Below are 20,521 nucleotides of genomic sequence, written 5' to 3'. Positions count from 1 at the left end.
AAGGAAGGACTTTATTCGGCCTGAAGCTTCAGCAAGACTCACATCTCCAACAACTGAGCTCCCTGAGTGAGCAATTCCTGTCCCTTTTAAGGGCTCACAACTCTAAGGGGGTCTGTGTGAGAGGGTGATGATCGATTGAGCAAGCAGGGAGTGACTGGGGGCTACCTGCACTGGTAATTAGAATGGAACAGAACAGGACAGGGATCTTCACAGTGCTCTTCTTATGCAAATAACCGATTAGGTCAGGGGTCTGTCTTTAACTACCAAGCCCAGGATGTGGCACCGGGCTGTCTGCTTGTGGATTTCATTTCTGCCTTTCAGTAGTTACTTATTTCTTTGGAGGCAGAAATTGGGCATAAGACAATATGAGGAGTGGTCTCCTCCCTTACTATCAAGCACCATTTTTATACTCTCAAGATGTTTGATTAAGACAAAGTCAGCATTACATAGGAGAGTCAAGAGATCTGCATTTTAGTTTCAATTCTGCCCCAACTAACTATGTATCTCTAGCAAATTACTTAATCCTCTTTTATCTGTGAAATGAAGTCATATTAGATTATCTCCATTGACTCTTTTGTTCAATATATCAGAGGAGGTATATTGCCTCCATTGCTGATAATCAAAATATTTTTCATATATTGAGAGCTTCCATGTATCAGTCAGTATGTTAAGTGTTTTACCTGTTATTTTCTTGTTTAAATCATACTTACTAGTGCTATTTTCCAGGTGAGGAAGCTGAGGCTTAGATATGTTAACTGATCTGCTCAACATCTTACAGCTGATAAATGGTAGACATGGCATTTCAGCCCATGTATTCTGACCCCCTGATTCCACCAAAACCTGTCTGAGGTCGAGGACAATGTAACGTAGGGAAGTCGTTTAACATCAGGGGTCTCGGGCTTCAAACTCCTTGGGAATCGGGCTCTGAGATAGAGATTAACAAGCAGGAGGTTTAGTAGGGACTGCTTTGTGGAAGGGAAAGGAAGGAAGCAGGATTAGTCAATGGGAGACAGTGAGTTCTGATGCAGTCTCAACACATGACTCAGCCAGTCTTACTGGGAGTTCTGACAATGTAATGACCATTCAGGTTACCCTGAGTTCAAGTGAGAGGGTGAGCCTGTATGTTTCCCTATCTATCAATCACTGGATACAAGCAATAGTACTAAGGGGGTGTAACCTTGAGCAAGGCAGATCTCTGCATCCAAGGCAATCCCTGTACCAGGCTGCCACCTGAGAGCTTTCAGTTGGCAGCTCTCCCAAAAGCTGAAGGATTGTCTTTATTCCCTAAAGGAGGCCTGGGTAGCTCATCACAGCATCCAAGATGGAGAGAAATGCAAATATAAGAAATCTAGACTATAAATGAATACAAATAATGTCAGAAGGCAAAGCAGTATAGTCAAAAATACTTAAATTGCAGCTCATGATCAGATTGCCCTGACAAGGGAAAGAATGTTGAGGCTCGAATTTCTTGTACTGTAGTAAAAGAAACTATCTGACTGAGATCCCTTTTATTTTTTTTATTTGAACATATCTATATGAAGCATTTAGCATAAACATGCAATATATAAGGTTAGAAGTTTGATGAGGAAGGGTTTAATGCTTTGCCGCTGCCACTGTTCAAGGTGGTATCTCCATGTCTATTGTGGGGCTGGGCTGGGATATAGCAAGCACACTTAGGACAGGTAACCATTCCAGTAGTTACATTCAAGAAGTGAAAGTACTACATATTCATTCTTTTGTCCATTTATTTATTTATTAACTGTAATTTAGTGGAAATATCATGAGTCTTGAGGTCAGATAAACCAGTTCTGCCATCAATGTGTGTGTGTGTGTGTATATTTGTATGTATATGTACATATATACCTACATATGTGTGTGTGTATATACATATGTGTATGTGTGTACACTTAACAACTATGAACCAGAGTTAACAAATTTGTAAAATGTGGGTTACAGTTAGTTGATTAGATAATAGTAATTTTATCAAAAAACACGCAAAAATATGAACCTCCTTATCAGATGTCTAGTATATATTAGACACACAATAAATGTTATTTCTACTTAACTTTTGTCTTCATATATGCCAGACTCATAGATAAAATACAATTTCTGCTTCCTAGAAGATCACATTTTACAAAAGGAAAAAAGAATTTTAATTAATTGTAACTCGCTATAGCAAACGTCACAATGGAGGTGCAAAGGAAATGCTAGGGGAATACAGAGAATGATAGAATTACTTCTACCAACAAGTACTGGAAAAGGCTTCATAGATATACTATCTTTGGTTGATAACTCCGATGATTAGAAGTTTACATCCGAGAGGGGAAAGGGCTTTCTATGAAGAAGTGATGATATCATTTATTACCTTTTCGTTTCCTTCCTTTATTTTAGGTTCCTTTATAAATAGTAAGTCATTGACTAATTTCCAGTCAATTCTTGCTAGTACTTATCTTACTCAGTTTATTGGCGTCATTTAACAAAGCTAACCACTCTTTCCATGTAATATTTTCAACTTGGCACCCAGGACATTATTTTCTCTCCTTCTTTACAGAATATTCCCTTAGTTTCATTTGCTGCTTCATCTTTGTGATCTTTACTTCAATAAAAATTGGAGGACAGGTGCTGTGGCTCATGCTTATACTCCTGGCATTTTGGCAGGCCATGGCATGCGGCTCACTCAATCTCAGAAATTTGAGACCAGCTTGGGCAATATGGCAAAATCACATCTCTACAGAAAGTACAGAAATTAGCCAGACATGGTGGTGCGTGCCTGTAGTCCCAGCCACTCAGGAGGCTACGGTTGGAGGATCCCTTAAGTCTGGGAGGTCGAGACTACAGTGAGCCATAAACGTACCACTATATTCCAGCCTGGGTGACAGAGTGAAGGCCTATCTCCACAAAAAATAAATGGGATACTTCAGGTGTCTATCTTTGCACCTCCTCACCACGTTATTGACACACAATCCCTAAGTAATCACATCCAGTCTCTTGACTCTAAATGCTGAGAGTTTCCAATATTCGGTGCCCCCTAGCCTTACCTGTGCCTCCAACATTGTTTATCACAAGAGACAGAGTGAGCCTTTAAAATGATGAGTAGGATCACATCAATGCTCTGCAAAATTAACTATCACCCCTGGTTTCTTGTTTTGTTTTCAGTTAAAGCCAAAATTGTGACAAGGTCCTAATAGTCTCCTTTTATGTCCCTGGCTTAATCGCTACTCACTGCCCCTCACTTATACTACCGCAGCCACTCTCTCCACTCCAGTCCTCCTTGTTCCTAGAAAACATCAAGGAGTCAGCCCCTTGGAATCTTTCTCTCCCTGAATTTGACCACCTGACTTTCAGAGAATCATGGCTGCTCCTTTGCTTCTGCCTTCGAAATCTCACTTGAATGTCTCTTTTGGCCAACCATACAGGGAAGAGATTCTGGAAAATGTAGTTCCAGCTTAAGCAAATGGTCATCTTAAAGAACTACCACAGTTGTTGATGTGCAAAACAAGCATTTTTCCATTATTCCCAAATTTTATTCCTAGTACTGAAATTGAGGAAGCAGTATAGCATAGTAATTAATGGTAAAGTCTCTAGTACCAGACAAACTCATGTTTGAAATCCTAGCACTGGCATTTACTACCTATGGGAGATTGGAAAAGTCAACCTTTCTTAGTTCCCAACTACAAATAGGGGAAATAAGAATAACCATTAATATTATTATAAACATTATATAATGGAAATAATTGTTTATTAGCTACATTATAATAATCAATATAGGAGAATCACATAACTATCTCAAGGATTGCTCTAAGAATAAAAAGATATAATGTATGTAAAGCACCTAGAACCTAGGAAATATCCAAAATCATTAGCTATTAGAATTCCTACTATCATATTAGTGACTGCCATATACATAATAATAAAAGCTAAAGCAAATGCCAAAAAAAATGGGAAGAGAATTACTAGACAGGGGAAAGGGCTGGGCAAATAATTCATAAACTGAATAATTAGTCCCCAGCCACTAGTTTCTCTATAATCATCAAGTTTCTCGTGCCAATTTTAGAATGTTAATCCTCAGGAAATATCTAGGTAGTAAGAAGAGAAGGGAAATGGCAAGTGATGCACTGAGTTATTACTGAACCTTCCCAAATGTTTCACATGGTTTTAGCTTTCTCTATCACTGTAAATATTCCTTCCAGCTATAAACATCAAATGAAGGTTACAGGTCTCTGAGACCATAACAACATCACTGTAAAGTGGAGTTTGAATTATTTCAGGAAAAAGGTGGCACTGGCATTGGATTCACTTGTGACTCCTGAAAGAAAGCACTGCTTTATTGAAATGAGCAGGAGGTCTTTTGCTAGTTGTTAGCTATAGGTACAATGCGAGTGTAACCCTTATTTGTTCAGACTACATCAAACTGAGAAGTGGAATACTATCACAAAAGCAATGACACAATAGCACTTTTCAGGCTTAGCCCTCATCCACAGCATTGTGGAAACCCCAGCTCTCACTCAAATTCTTCTGACTAATTCAGGAATTCTGCAGAGAATGTTTCATGTTTACTGCTGGATGCAGTCTTCCTATCTAATACATAAAACGGCCTTCTTCTTTCCCAACCCTGGCACTCTAACTCTGAATCCCCAAATCACATTATATCAGTTCTGACTCTCCGCTATGGCAGCTGCAGTGGCTCTCCTTCTGCTCCCAATATCACTGCTAGGACTTAACACCAAGGAAAGAAAGCTGTTGTCCTCCTCTTGCTGGTCTTATAAACCCTGGTTTTCTGGTTGTCACACCGGTAGAAACTAGTCTAGATTAGGCCACTGTGGCTGTCTCCTGTTGTTACTGCTGATGATAATAGCTCAGTTCTGTGCTACAAGCATTACCTCTCTGAAGAAGGGGAAATGTCCTACATCTAAATTTGTGTTCCATTTTGTTCTGTTTCATATGATACAAAGCATTTGTGCTGCTTTGTGCACTCAACATCTTCAATGAGATTTTAGTGATACGACACGGGAATAAGATGGCGAAGAAAAATGTCCAGCTGAATTTCTCCATGAAAAACCTGTGATTACTTGAAAGAAATGTTTTGTTAAATTTCCAATGGGTTGTTGGAGTGGAGACTGAGACCTCAAGGGCATTTTGTAAACAAGAAAAGATGTGTACGACCGTAAAGAGGTGAGAAAGAGAAAAAGCTGGAGTGTGAAAGGAGGAGAAGACATTAAGAGGAGACTGCACAGTATTGTACGACCTCTCTCAGTAACCCCTACACTTTCAGTTTGATCTGCTAATTCTAGCAAAATTTCTTAAAAGCTTTGACTAATTGGATTTATTGAGAAAGTGGTAAAGTTCTGTATTAAAGTTAACACAAGATGAAATTGGTATAGTCTCAGGAGCCAGAGCAATGATTTTCCAAGAGTTTGCAGAAATCTTAGAAAGTTTTAGGCTAAACCAGGTGAAAAAATTGAGATTTTTTCTAGTAAAGCCATCCAGATCTCAAGGGCAGAGGAGTTATCACACATCATAAGGATTAAAACATACTTTTGTCACCTCTTCCTCTTCCCAGAACTCTGGCAAAAACAGCATGGAATGGGAAGTGGACGTGACTTTCTGCATAAAACACATACTCTGCAACATAGCAAATTACTCTGCCTGATCCTTCACCCATTATCCTTGGACCAAGCTTATGCTTTCTGACTGTCCCCTCCTGTAAAGTGAGTCCCCATCTTGAGAATCCTTATTCACTAGACAGATTTACTTTGCTTCACTTTCAAATACGTCAGGACAGGTCTGAATTTGTAATAGGTATCTTGCCTCTTTTACTTAGGACTGTTACTCTTTACATTCCATTTGAAAGTCTTTTTGTTACTCTTAATAGATCAGAGATAGAAAATTTTCATACAGAAATCTAAGAAAATAAGCCCGCCTCAAAAATCTCTAAAATGCCTTCCAATATGAAGATCAGATGACCAGAATTGTCCAAATTTTTGGACAATGTTACTGTTTCCTCCACCAGCTGCTCTTTCCCTTCTCCTATAAAGAAGGGAGCCCTTAAAGAAGTAAAAGCATTATACGATTGCTCCTCATTGAGGGCCCATAATCATATCAATTTGTAAAGCACCTGTATTTATTAACCTCTAATTGAAGATGGTGTCCTCTTTATTTTTCACTGTGCCCAATGCAAAAACTCATGTGACTAATTATGTTCATAGCTAAAAATACTTTTCTCTTTTGTTGAACTGATGAGCTTCCTTGAGTTAGAACTAAAACCCATCTAATTCTTTGTGCTTATATTTGTTTGACTTCTAGGAAGTTTATTTATAATCTTCATGTTTAATTATAGTGTTATATTTGTTTTCAATTTTCTGATATAATTGCTTTAAGTAATTAGGCCCTACCTAATTATTATTTAGTTATTGCCTATTGTTTTGGTTGCTTTTAAAAAACAGTTTATATTGTTTTAAAAATAAACTTTATCAAATGCTTTTGAGAATAGGTGCTGGTGTTGATGCATTTGAATTTGTATGGAAAGACATATTATATGGAAAAATATAGTTTTCTTCAAGCAACATAGTAAGACAAGAATATGGATTTGCGAATCCAGAGTACTGTGTTTTATTATTCAACAGTGCTGATAAATTTGCTGTAAAATTTAGACAAGTCACCTATTCTTTCTAAATTTTCTGATTTTTATATGAAAGTATTCAAGTAGACAATCTCTAAAGTATTTTAAGCTCTTATATTTTATGATTCCCTAATCTTGTTTTGATAACCATCCCCAAATTCTAAGAGAATATTAACTTAAATTGCTCTTGAAAATTTCCATTGAAATAAAAATCTAAATTTAAATGTCACCTTTCCACAGAGACCACACTATCTAATGTTCTCTCCTCCAGTAATGTGCAATCTGATTATTCTCTTCTCTATTCTCCTTTCAATTACCTATGTGAAAAGATATTTTCGTTCTTTATTTTTTCTATTACTTGTTCATTGTCTGTCTCATCCATCTATGTTTTATGAGAATAAGAACCTAGACTGACTGGCTTACTGTAACACTACTAGTGTACAGAAGAAGGACTGGCACATAACAGATACCAATAAACACTCATTAAATAAATCAATGAATGAATTCCCATTGAGTCAATAACTCTGAGTAGCTTATATTTCAATATATACAACACCAGTTTTTTTTGTACTTTTATAGACTTGTTGTGAAGTAAAAAAAAAGACTTTAAATAATTTTCAATTAAATAAGCACATTTTACTTCAAACTATGAAGCAAAATGAACCACATGTAGAATAGAGTGATTGAAATGATGATAGATAATCTCCGGGGAAAGAAAACAAAATTATCCAGTGAAAACAATCAATAAACATCTTTTATTATATACATATAGATTAATAGCAAACATATCTCTTTGTATGCATTTAATTCTATTACAAAATTGAAGCTTTTTGATATTATTCAAAAGAGAGACTAACCTTAATATGATATATTCTGGATAACATATGAAAGAATCCCACATGGAAGGATCAACTGAATCATTTTAAATATGTATTATTTCTTGTGTATGTTTTTTTTTTTTAAATGCATTAGAAGACTAGGAGAAAAGCAGACATAATATAATAGTTTTCTATCATCGTGGAGATGTTGTGAGAATCAAGTAAGATAATATATTGCAAAGTTCTTAGGATGCAGCCTATATGTGGCTTCCAAATAAAAGTTAACTAAAATATTCACAACATGATTTAAAATTTGTTTTCAGAATTTATATATTTTGTTCAAATAGATAACCCAAACTCAGTTTTGAAAATTTATAAATTAAAATAGAAAACAAAAAGATGCTATTTTTATAGACAATCACATTGATAATAATAAAATTTAGAAATTTTTAGTACATTTTAAAAGGGGAGGGTTAATCTTTAAATGGCTCTGTTTATCCTGAAACTATCAACTTCAGAGATTCTAGAGATCATCCACAAAAAGTAAGTTCTTAGTACTTAGGAAGAATATGAATATCAGTTCAGAGGAAACAGTTCAATTAAGTAAAAACAAATAAGATGAAAACCCAATTTGCACCTCTTTCTCACCAATGAAAGAAAGAACAACCATTTCAAGAAATAACCATTTTCAAGAAAACATACTGAAATGGAAATACATAAAATTAACCCTCATTAAAAAAAAAAAAAAAAAAAGATCAGACTAAATTAGACCAAAAGGCAACTTTTCAAATAATGTAAAATATATTTACTTGTGTTACTTTAATGAAAATAGCATAGTAATTGCATTGTTTGTATCTTTTCTGCTCTTTTGTGGCTTAAAATCACCTTCCTTAATTCACATGTCTAAGTGTGAAGGAATGTAATGGTACCAGTACTTTTACAGATCACGCCAGTCAGGGGTGACGCAGAGCTAATAAAACTCTCTCTGCTTTTTACTATAGCCACCCAGGCTGGTGTGACCTGGGGAGGTGCTAATTACGACCCCCCAAGTCTGTTGGAAAACAAGGCCTTCAATTTCTTCAACATAGTTCTCCTGCTTAAGAACTCTTACTCTTGAATATCTCCTGGCCTTCACCACTGTCTTTTTCTCTTTGGTTCCCAAGGCTGATATGTTTTCTTACCGTGAAATCTTCAAAATGCTTTGCCCTATGCTGATCATTCTGTTTTGCTGCCTTAGTTCATGGGTACCTTCCATGTCATGTTTCAGTGTGTTTCATCTGAAAAGGTATGTACAGAGGGAGCTTTTATTCTCTCTTGTGATCTAGCTTCTGGAATGCAGATATTTTTCAGATTATGAAGAGTTCAGTGAAATCACTACGAATGTGTTTTAAAGTGTTTGTGTTTTCAGATTCCAGGCAAAGATCCACTGGGGAAAATGAGAAGAAAATAGCATGGATGAGCAACATACATCGTGCCCTCTGACTCTGACCGCTTGTTCATACTTTGTTCCTCACAATTCCTTCCCTTAGAGTGGTTTTTCCCAGCGTTCTTGTTACAGACATTGTTTGTGCCCCCAAAATTCATGTGTTGAAATCCTAACTCCCAATGTGTTGATATTATGAGGTAGAGCATTTGGGAGGTAATGAGGTCACAAGGGTGGAGCCCTAAAGGGAAATTAGTATCCTTATAAGAACAGATATAAGAGAGATTATTTTTCTCCCAGCCATGTGAGAATACAACAAGAAGATTACCAACTGCAATCCAGAAAGAGGGTCCTTACCAGACACCAGATCTGCCAGGGGTTTTGATCTTGGACTTTGCGGCCTCTAGTACAGTGAGAAAATAAATGTCTGTTGTTTTAAGCACTCAGTCTCTGGTACTCTGTTATAACAGTCCAAAGTGGCTAGGACAGTACTTTTCTGTTTGTCAAGTGAATAATCTCACATTGATCCACCCGACAGTCTTTCCAATATGCAGAGAAAGTATTAAAATCTAAGCAGTAAGTAATTTGAAGCCACTTATGACATATGCTAAAATACCTGAGATAACTATTTTTAAAATTTTAATGTTGTTGATTATAGTAATAACATATGCCACTTACGAAAAATATGAGCTTCAAAAGAATAGTAAATTTCAAGTCAAATCCTAAAACTGATAAAGTCTACATTGGAGGGAGGGGCTTTATTAGATGTAAAATGTGAGCATGGAAACTGTTAAATCTTGGTCAATTTTCAAAGTTTTACATAATCAGTTTGGATGCAAACGTAGTAAAAAGAAGGCACTTCAAAAAAAAATCTATAAACTGGTTTGTGAAAAGATAATTCATATAGTTTGGAGACTTAACTTATATTTAATTATAATTTGTGAAGTGGGTAGGAGAGTTAATATTATGCCCATTTTATAGATGAGAAAATTGAAGCGCATGGGTATTAACTATGTGGCATGCCCTTATTTGTTTTGAATTCTAAGAAAATAATGTAATGGTGAATGTTTTTCAGCCTAAAAGTCAGAAGATTTAGGTCCCAGCTGCTTTTTTGTTTATCTATCAGCTGTTGGATCTGAGACAAGTTACTTATTTTCTTAAATTGTAAATTATTATTATTACTAGAAATAATCATATCTACTTTTCTAATAGTGTGAGACTATTTGGAGACTAAATGAGATAATGCATGCAAAGAAGGTTTTCATTTGCAAAAGTCTGCACACGTGTAACATTTTAAAATTTTTATCTGTTTTACTGAAACAAGTCTTAGAGCTCACAAGAATTGAGAATATTAATACCCTCACATGTACAATTGCCAAAGTGTACACATTCTTGATCTCATTTAGATCTCTTTATATTTGAGCAACAGTAGGGGTTACATAGGTTTCTTAGATGAATTTGAGGATTTATCTACAAAACGTAGTCAATTGAACTGGTTCCTCTAAAGGATGTTAATGTGTGAAGTACTCTATTAAAGAATTCCTTTTTGATCCAGTTCCTTTGAAGCCATTACAAAAGTACCAGATCTTAGCAGCTGTTAGACATTATCAAGTCAATCCATGGCTTTTCTTTTCAGGTATGTAAACATTATTAAACATTAACTGGATCCTTGAGACTAACGTGGTAACATATAACAACTTCATTGTTTCAATCTATTTTTCATAATAAATAAATTATAAAACTTGACCATAAGAGACCAGGCATTTGCAATTTCTCTGTTTTTCTACAGTTCCAGGGAGATGACTAGTGAAATTATTAAATGCTTGGTCACTCTCAATAAGTGCTAGTATCAATTATATTCAGCAATAATTATTACCTGTCAAGATGAGCTTTGAAAATATGAAATTCATATGCTTTTAATATTTGTGTGCATATTAAATGCATGGGGAAAAGTTTGCTGTACAAGAATGACAACAAATTTTAAAATATTTATCATTCAGATACGTTAAACCATACACTTTTAAGATACTGGATTCTTGATTCGTCTCCAAATGAAGCTGCTTTCTTTTTAAAAAGGCAACTGAATATTTCCATTTAAGTATGCTTAAAAACCTTCAAGTTACCACAAACTCTACTTATTTTAAATGGCACCCATTAACCTCCCTCAAATAAATTTCATGTCTGAAATTCATTGTTTTTTTGAATGCCATTATCTTGAGAATGGTGTAGAAGTTTGAACTCATCTTTGACCAACGCTTTACTTTCCAATACATCGTTAAATATCAGTTTCCTTGATTCCTTATCCATTTGCCTCTCTTATGTATTTAGCCCTTTCTATGACTGCTTGTACCACTCCAAGCCTAGTTTTTCACACTCCTTCCTACATCATCACCATGACTGGTTTTGATAATCCCAATAATGCTAAACAATATGCAGGAATGTGGGTGTAAATATAAAAGTATCATGTCATGCACATGTCTGTATCTTCTGTGTCCAACACTCAGCTTCTCTCATCAAAATATTCAAATATTTGGTGACCAAATAGCTTACAAAATTATAGGAGACTCTTTGTGGACACTAGACATTTGAATACCAGCAATGAACTAAATCAAGCAGTATTTTATTATTTCAACCCCTGCTCCAAACCATCTGTCTCCTGAACTATGATAATTCCCTCTCCACTGGTCTCCCTCCTTTTTAGTCTCTTGACAACACAGCAGCCAGAGTGATCTTGTTAAGACAGAAGTGATACATGAACTCATTTGCTGTCAGCTGAGAGGACCTAGTGCAATGCGATCCCAATAGCAATAGCAATGAGCATACCCAGGGCCCTTGGGTTTCTCCAATGAAAGGAACTGGGGTTTCTTAGAAGTGGTTGATTCTAAAACTAGCGGAGGAAACATGCAAGATGTGCCTGGAGCATCTAGTAGTTTAAGAAAGTAAGGAGAATCTGTAGTATAAGAAAGCACGCTGAAACACATGTATGTACACACATACTCACACACACACACACAATGATGGGGCTATGTCAAAGAAATACAGGAGTCAACTGATAAAATTCTCAATGACAAAACTGGGATGACCTGATCAATAAAATAAAGCATCTAGCACTGGATTTTAACCCCCAAAATACAATAATTACTTACATAAATAATTAATTAAATTAATGAGATTATACAAACCTTCCTTGCAGATGTTCAAATAAATCATATAGACAATTCCCCCTCAAACTCTCAAGGTCATCATAAAAGGAAAGTCTGAGAAACATTCATAGTGTTTAGTTGTCTAAGGAGCCAAAATGACTAGATGTGATGTGGTATTGCCATATTGTAAAATGTATATTTGGTCATTGTCCACTTTCTTGGCATATAAATTCTAAAATCCTTGGAATCTCCAAAGTGATGTGCCTTTTATACATGCTAGTGAGTGAACTGATGACTGGCCCCACCCCTAAGTAACTTCAGGATGAGGGCTGGTCACTGGAAAGACCAAATCATGATTATTGGATTGGGAGTTTCAGCTCTACCTTCCAACCTCTGGGGAAGAGACAGAGGCTGAAGGTTAAGTTGATCACCAACAATGGCCAACAATTTAACCAATCATGCCTATATAACTTCTCTAAAAACCCCAAAAGACTAAGTTGGAGAGCTTCTGGATAGCTGAGCGTGTAGAGGTTCCTGGAGGGTAGACAGCCAGGGAAATCATGCAAGCACTGCACCCCTTTCCACATACCTTGTCCTGTGGATCTCTTCCATCTGGTGCTCATCAGTATCCTTTGGGATATGATTTATAATAAACCAGTAAACTTCAGTGTTTCCTGCATTTTGTCAGCCACTCTAGCAAATTTATTAAACCCAAGGAGGGGGTTGTAGAAACCCTGATTTGTAGCCAGTCTGTCAGAAGCACAGGTACAATAACCTGGAGCTTGTCAATGGCATCAGAAGTGGGGGCAGACTTTTGAAACTGAACCCTCAACCTGTGAGATCTAATGCAGTCTCTGGATAGATAGTGTCAGAACTGAACTGAACTAGAGGACACCCAGCTGGGATCCACTGCAGAATTGGTTAGTTGCTGATGAGGAGAAATTCACACCCTTCTTGGTGACCAGAGGTCACAGAAGTCTTCTATATTGACTGTTGAGTAAAAGAATAAAAAAAAATCTTGGGTTTTATTTTCATATTCTCAGAGGTATCCTGAATAGGATCCCGAAAAAAAAATTCACTGAGTAAAAACTAAGGAAATGTGAATAAAGTATGAACTTTACTTGATAACAACGTATCAAAATAATGGTTCATTAGTTATAACCAAAGAAAGAGTTAGCAACAGGAAAACCTGGCTGTGGGGTAATGCAAACTCTGTATTATCTTCTCAACATTTCTGTAAATCTAAAACTACTGTAAAATGAAAAATGTATTTTACAAAAGTGAGACCGTTAATGACTCTGTTACTTTTATAGATTCTAATAGATTCAAAAGATAATATTATGAGTAGAAATCATAGTGTTTATACTGACCTACAACATTGACACAGTCTATTTTTTTTCTCTCCATTACTTGTGTTGCCTCTCTGACCTCAAGTACCACTGTTTCCCCCTCACTGGCTGCTCTTCAGTCAGACTAACCTCCTCAGTGCTCCAGAAACACAAGAGCTATTTCCTCCCTCGCGGCCTTGGTCTTGCCTTTTCCACTCTGTAGAGCTCTTTTTTTTTTTTTTTTTTCCAGTTAACTACATGATTTGCTTCTTCACTCTTAGAGGCTTTTGCTCAAACATTACCCTCTAGGTGAAGTATTACTTGGCCACCCAACGGCCCACATGAGCTTTTCAATGTTGAATCAAAAAGCTGAATGAGTTTTCATTGCTAAAAATATTCCTATTCTTTCAGAACCCTAAATTTTATACTTTCTTCTGCTCCCCTACCATCTTGTACCTAAGTAGTAGTATGATTGCAACAGTTTGATACTAAGGAATATGAAAATGGTGATAATAAAAACACAAAGATCTATAGCTTGCAGTAGATAATAACAAGGATATGCACAGTTTTCAAAATGTAAACTTCTCTAGTGACATAAATGTTTTTAAAACTAGAATATAGGGAAGTCTCACTGAATCACATTGGCCCATGACGGTTGCCATAATTCATCTGTGCACATATATTTATTGAGCACAGATGAATAGTCCATCATGCTAAATACTGAGGCACATTACTAAGCGCAGTAGCCCTTAAGAAGCTTGCTGGTCAGGAAAGATCTAAAACACTTCCTATAACATATACATGCCCTGACTCACAGTTTCAAAATGTGAGAAGGTCTAGAAAATCATAAGTGATATATCAAAAACTTATCTGCTTGGAAGTTTAGTTGCCTTCAGAAACAAGTGATACCTTCCTTTACATTTTGGCTCAGAGTCTCTTAGTTTCAGATGTACTGCAAAAGAGGATATACACAATGTAATGCAAGAAATACTCTTTTCTTCTGATGTTATCTCTTTTCCCAACATGGTTGTGTCAGTGATAGCGAGTAAAAGCAAAGGCTAGTTCCATTGTATTCTTCATAGAAGGGTCAAAATTCTGACTCATCTTCTGAAAGTGTCTTCCTTAGAGAGGAAAAAGTATGGGTTCTGTAAAACATAGAAAAGCAATGAGCTACTAATAAATAAATAGTATATGTCAAAATAAAATAATGAAGACTCACTCCATGGAGACTACTTCCGAGTAGCTTCTGGAAAACTCCTTACTGGAACTTTCTTTAGGGGAGTGAGGTGGTGGAACTTCCCACTAGGTTATAAGTCTGTAAGGTATTTTCTTGTGCCACAAGCAAAGCCTTCTGCTCCCTGATCTGTTATATGACCAACATCATAATCGTCATTGCTACCATCAATAAACAACCATCGAGCACTTCCTATATTTTAGGAACAACACAACAGAACCAGCCATAATGGACAAGTACAGGAGGAAAAAAGAGCCATCCCTTCAACGTCGTTCAACACAATTGAGCCTATAAAATATCTAACTACAAAAACAAATTAAGACAAGTGCTATAATGGTTCCAAAAAGTAAGATTCACTAGGAGGATGTTGGAAGGCTTTTCTCAAATCTTTTCACCTCTAAACAGAAGAGAGAACTACTTCATGATGTTAAAAATGATGCAAATTGCTCCACAAGAGGCTTGACTTATAATAGTTGGTTGCTCTAAAACAATAATAACTGCAACTAATTGAGAGTTTTCTATGTGCTAGGTATCATACTAAGCACTTTACATACATTTACTTATGTAATTGCAGAATGACTTTAAAATGTAAATATTTTAAATATGAGGAAACTGAAATGCAAAAAGGTTAAGTAACTTGCCCAAAGTTATATAGCTTGGAAGTGATGGAGAAGGATGTGAATCTATGAGTTCTGACTCCAGATCCCATACTTTCAACACATTGCTATGTTATAATTATGCTAAGTTATTTGCCACAGCTTGAATAGAAGAAAAGAAGAACCTTCTTTGGTATTGCTGTGGCCTGAATGTTTGTGTCCCTGCAAAATTAATACTTTGAGAGCTAATCCCCAATACAGTAGTGTTAAGTGCTAGGACCTGCAGGAGGTGATTGGCCCATGAGGGCTCCACCCTCATGAATGTGATTACTGCCTTATAAAAGAGAACCAAGGGAGTTTGTTTGCCCCTTCCACCATGTGGAGATGCAGTGAGAAGGTACTATATGTGAAGCAGAAAGTAGGTCCCCACCAAACACCAAACCTGCTGGATCGCTAATCTTGAACTTCCTGGACTCCAGAACTGTGAGCAATAAATGTCTATTGCTTATTAGTTATCCAACCTGTGGTAATTTTTTATAATAGCCTGAACGGAAGACAAGTATATTCTCTCTGTAATCTGCCACGCAAATTACCAATGGATTATGTTCATACAAAGTGAATCTTTGATGATCATTCTCTTTTGAGGCAACAGAGGGTAGAAAAATGAACATGGGCTCTGGAACCAGAAAGGTTCCAGAATAAACCCCGGGTTTTCTGCCTACTAGTTGAACGACCTGCATATGGAACATAAACTTTCTAAGGCTCATTTGAAAAGTAAAGATAATATACATTTCTCAGTTATTTTAAGAAGAAGTAAATAGTGCATGTCAAAGCACTTTGAAAACTGTAAAGTATAACACACGTATTTTTATTTTTCTCTTATCTTCAAGGGTCTCTAAATCTGGCCTGAGCTTCAGCTTATCTCTTTACTATTCCCCCTCAACAATCTGGAACTTTGGCCAAATATGCCTTGTGTTTTACTACTTTGTTGACATTTTATGCCCTTGATTTCTGCAAAAACAGGAAAGAAACGACTACATGAGATTTGCACAGGTCCATATGCCCTCCTCACATTTCTCAGGCATCCAGGATGTGATCATGTAAACTTAGCCACTGTATACTTTGAAATTTGAGAGGAGACGTATAACATCACCTAAGGAGTTAACAGGAGTCTCAAAAACAATTGACTTACACTGTTTATGTGTAAATATCAGGCCTAGAATCAAGGGTGAACCATGACGAAAACAAAGCCAATCAGTCAACCCAACAAGAAATAAATAAAACTAAAAACCTATGGGGACAGTGGAAAGAATATTCCACACAAAAACTAAAAAGATAGGCTTATATAATTAAAAGTTTTTGATACATAAACTGTGTTCTCAATAAAATATTATAATAAAACAAAGATTCTCTGAGACAAAAAAGAAAGATAATTACAAGATACCACACAGAAATTAGAAGGAAATTAGCTGAGTTAAAGAACTGATATAATGAAAGTAACAATTCCATGGTGATATTAAATATGATACACTAGAAACAATAGCAGCATTGACATTTTCAAACAAGTGTGAAATCAGTCTAATCTTTCTGTAGGGCAATTTTGCCATGTGGATCAACACACTAAAGATTATGAATATCCTCTTACCTATTGATTTCATTTTTGAGATTTTAACCTAATAAAACACTCCTCAGAGACACATAAAATTATATATGAAGAAGGATGTTCATCTGTTCATTTAAGATACTAGTCCTATTGGGCATAGTGTATTCACATTTTATATAATACTCTGCAGTCCACTTTCAATGTTTTTATTTTTTAAATTAGGAGAAAATCATATATAAATGTAGCAAATATTTGGATTATATACATTTGAAATGGGCATAAAGGTGAATGCAAAAAGATATACACCAAAAATTGATAACAGGGCACATGGAGAATGTAGAAAGGTGAGTTTGATGAGAGAAAAAAGAGGGAGCAGGGGAAAGGAAAAAATTGCTCCTTGTTTCTTGGCAACACATCTCTATGTTACCAGGCATTTTGCAAAAAAGATTTATTGCTTTTGTAGTTTCAAAGGAAAAGTCAATGAAGTATTTTTAAATGTTTCCCTGCCACTCTCTTTAAATGTCTAAAAACATGCTATGGGCTAAAAATATTATATCAATTAATAATGGGTTACAGAAAAATTTGTGGTAACATGAGAAGTTAATTATTATACCAAAAAATACAGAAGGCTTTAAAATGGTATTATAATCCTAAATATATATATATTTGAAATTTGTATATATGTATTTTAAATAATATATATAAAGGAATATATATATGAATATGTGTGTCTATATGTAAGTATTATAGTCGTTCCAAATTTCTCAAGAAAATCTTTCTAAAAGTGAAATTAATGAGTAAAAATATATTTTGAAAGTATTGCACAATTGGTCTGTTTCTTATTATAAACATAATTATTTGCATTGCAAAATGTTTGAAAAATATATCAAAGCACAAAGAAGGGAAATTACCCACACTGCCACCCAGATGATACATACCCAAATGCTAACAGATATTAACTCTGAGTATATATATTATGAGTAATTTTTATTTTCTTTTATACACTCTTTAGTATTTTCTAAAATTTCTGCAGTTCACTCATATCAGTTTTATTGTCAGGAAAATCGGATACTAGTAAAAAATTTCAATCTGCTCTTTTTTTTTTTTTTTTTTTGAGACGGAGTCTCGCTCTGTAGCCCAGGCTGGAGTGCAGTGGCCGGATCTCAGCTCACTGCAAGCTCCGCCTCCCGGGTTCACGCCATTCTCCGGCCTCAGCCTCCCGAGTAGCTGGGACTACAGGCGCCCGCCATCTCGCCCGGCTATTTTTTGTATTTCTTAGTAGAGACGGGGTTTCACTGTGTTCGCCAGGATGGTCTCGATCTCCTGACCTCGTGATCCGCCCATCTCGGCCTCCCAAAGTGCTGGGATTACAGGCTTGAGCCACCGCGCCCGGCCTCAATCTGCTCTTTTAGTAATTTTTCAGAAGCTAATCTTCTTTAGGAAACATTACCTGAACAATCCAGCTGCAATCAAGAGTTTTTTCCTGCTATTCCAGTTAAATAAACGCCCTCAAGAAACTGATGCCAGTTCCACTTTGAAGTGGTGCTCTTGGTGCCTACATTGCACAGGGATTAAGTGTGTGGGTAACGGAAGGTCCAAAAGCCCAACTGCATCCAGGGCACTCAGTGCTTCTTCCTAAGGCACCATGCTGTCATTCATTAGTTGTTCTACCTTGAGAAAATAATTTAACCTCTCTGCCTCAGTTTCCTCATCTGTAAAATGAAGCTTATACTAGTGCCAATCTGTTTAGGTTACAGGTAGAATTAAATGAGCTAGTACATGCAACACTTTTAGAAAAGTATAGGCAGATAGTGAACTAAAGGTACGCATGAGCTATCATCATTATCCTATTATTATATTATATAATTGTATAAAGCTTACCAAATTTTATTTAGTAGTTTTTTTATCATGTAGTCTTTTACCCTTACTTTATTATGTGTTCTTTGAAGTAGAAACCATGACTCATGTTTATTTCTAGTTTTTATAGCATTTTATACAAAATTTTGCAGAGTAAGCCTTCAGAAAAAATATTAATTGAATTCATCTGTAAATGCATGAATGGGATAGAAAAAGCTCAAGCTTAGGTGTATTATGGAAAGAATTTAAATGTAGATATTCAGAAATCTGCTCCAGAAATTAATGCAGAGAGTGAACTCTATTAGCAAGAAAAATCAAAAAGCAAGAGTATGAGGAAGAGAGGAAGCAGGCACACTGCTCTGAGTTCTTATGAAAGGAAGACAACAGAATTCAGATTCACCAAAAAGAAAACGATAGGCTCCTTCCTTGGCCCTGTCTGTTACCTTTGCCTGTGAGCAAAGTGGCAGTACTAATTTGGATTACTAATAGAAAATACAGAGACAGGGTTTCGCCATGTTGCCAAGGTTGGTCTCAAACTCCTGGCCTCAAGCAATCTGTCTGCCTCAGCCTTGCAAAATGCTGGGATTACAGTTATGAGCCATTGCACCTGGCTGGCAGTATCTTTTTTTATTGACAATAATAACAACTGGGTAGAGTACTCTCTGAGATTCAGAGAAGTTACGCAAATTGCTCAGGCCGATACAACTAGAGAGTCACCAAATAGGATTCAACCCAAGTCTGTGTGATTCCACTTACTGTGTTTTTCTGTTAAATACTGGGTAATAGCAAGTTTACCTCATTAGGTTACAAGCATACTACTCAGCTAGTACTAAATCTGTTTTTTGTTTATTTATTGTTCTGTTCTACAATTTGGTGTTTATTTTACTTAATTATGCTTTGCAAAATGGATTAAGTGCTTTAAATCTGTTATAAATAAGTCTCCGTTTTGTACATAAACAATACTGCTTTCTTATTTCCCAGGGATTTCCCTGGGTCCAGTCCAAACACCCAAAGTTTCTAAGAGTATGCTGTTTTCCTTCCTGAGCTACCCTACAACTTTCCACTGATGGCCGCAGAGGAGGAGGGCAAGGGTCAGAGTGCTTGAAAAGTCACAACCCACAAACCAAGGGAGGAGGCACACTGCCAAACCCTTCTTATTTGCTTAGCTTTAACAAATAGTACCCTGAACCAATCTGCACTTGAATCCTTTAGCTTGTCACTGAATAATTCATGGTTATTTAATTTTGGCCCCTATCAAAAGATTTACAATGCATAATCTTTTAAGTACGGAGATTGTAAGTATGTCACAGGGCTTATTTAAAGCTTCACTGTTCTGTTTAGTACATTCAACTTTGCCAATGAAAAGATCCACAAAAATTGATGTATTCTTATCCAACTTGAGATTAGACAATACATGTAAATAAAGAATGACATCTGATATCACCAAATGTCTCCCTTACTATGCTTGGTATTTGGAATGCAGAAATGTCCAAACAAATTGTGTGAAATCACTTTTAGGACAAAAGGGGGGAAAAAAATACCAGTCTTGCTTTCCAGCTCTAGACTCCCGAATACTAAGCTTTGAGCTAGTGGAATGTTTGTTCTAGACAGTAGTATAACAATATTACTATCATTTTTAGATGTATGTTTAAATGAATTGACAGTATTTTGAAATATATGAGCAAAGCAGACCTATCAGGATTTAGACAACCCTCAAAAAGACTGTAAGTGAATAGAAGTAGAATGAGCAGTTCCTAAATCCCCCCATCTGTTTCACATGTACAGATTGTTAAAGGCAGGGGCAGAGCCAACAGCAGTTAAGTTCTCATTTAGTCTTATTGAGGAAATTCCTCCATCCTGTATGTACTGCTGTTAGTATACAAGTGATATCTTTGAAAGA

Source organism: Theropithecus gelada, chromosome 1 (genome assembly GCF_003255815.1).
Source record: "Theropithecus gelada isolate Dixy chromosome 1, Tgel_1.0, whole genome shotgun sequence".
In the NCBI taxonomy this organism is placed as follows: Eukaryota; Metazoa; Chordata; class Mammalia; order Primates; family Cercopithecidae; genus Theropithecus; species Theropithecus gelada.
Note: the sequence above shows the minus strand (reverse complement) of the source record.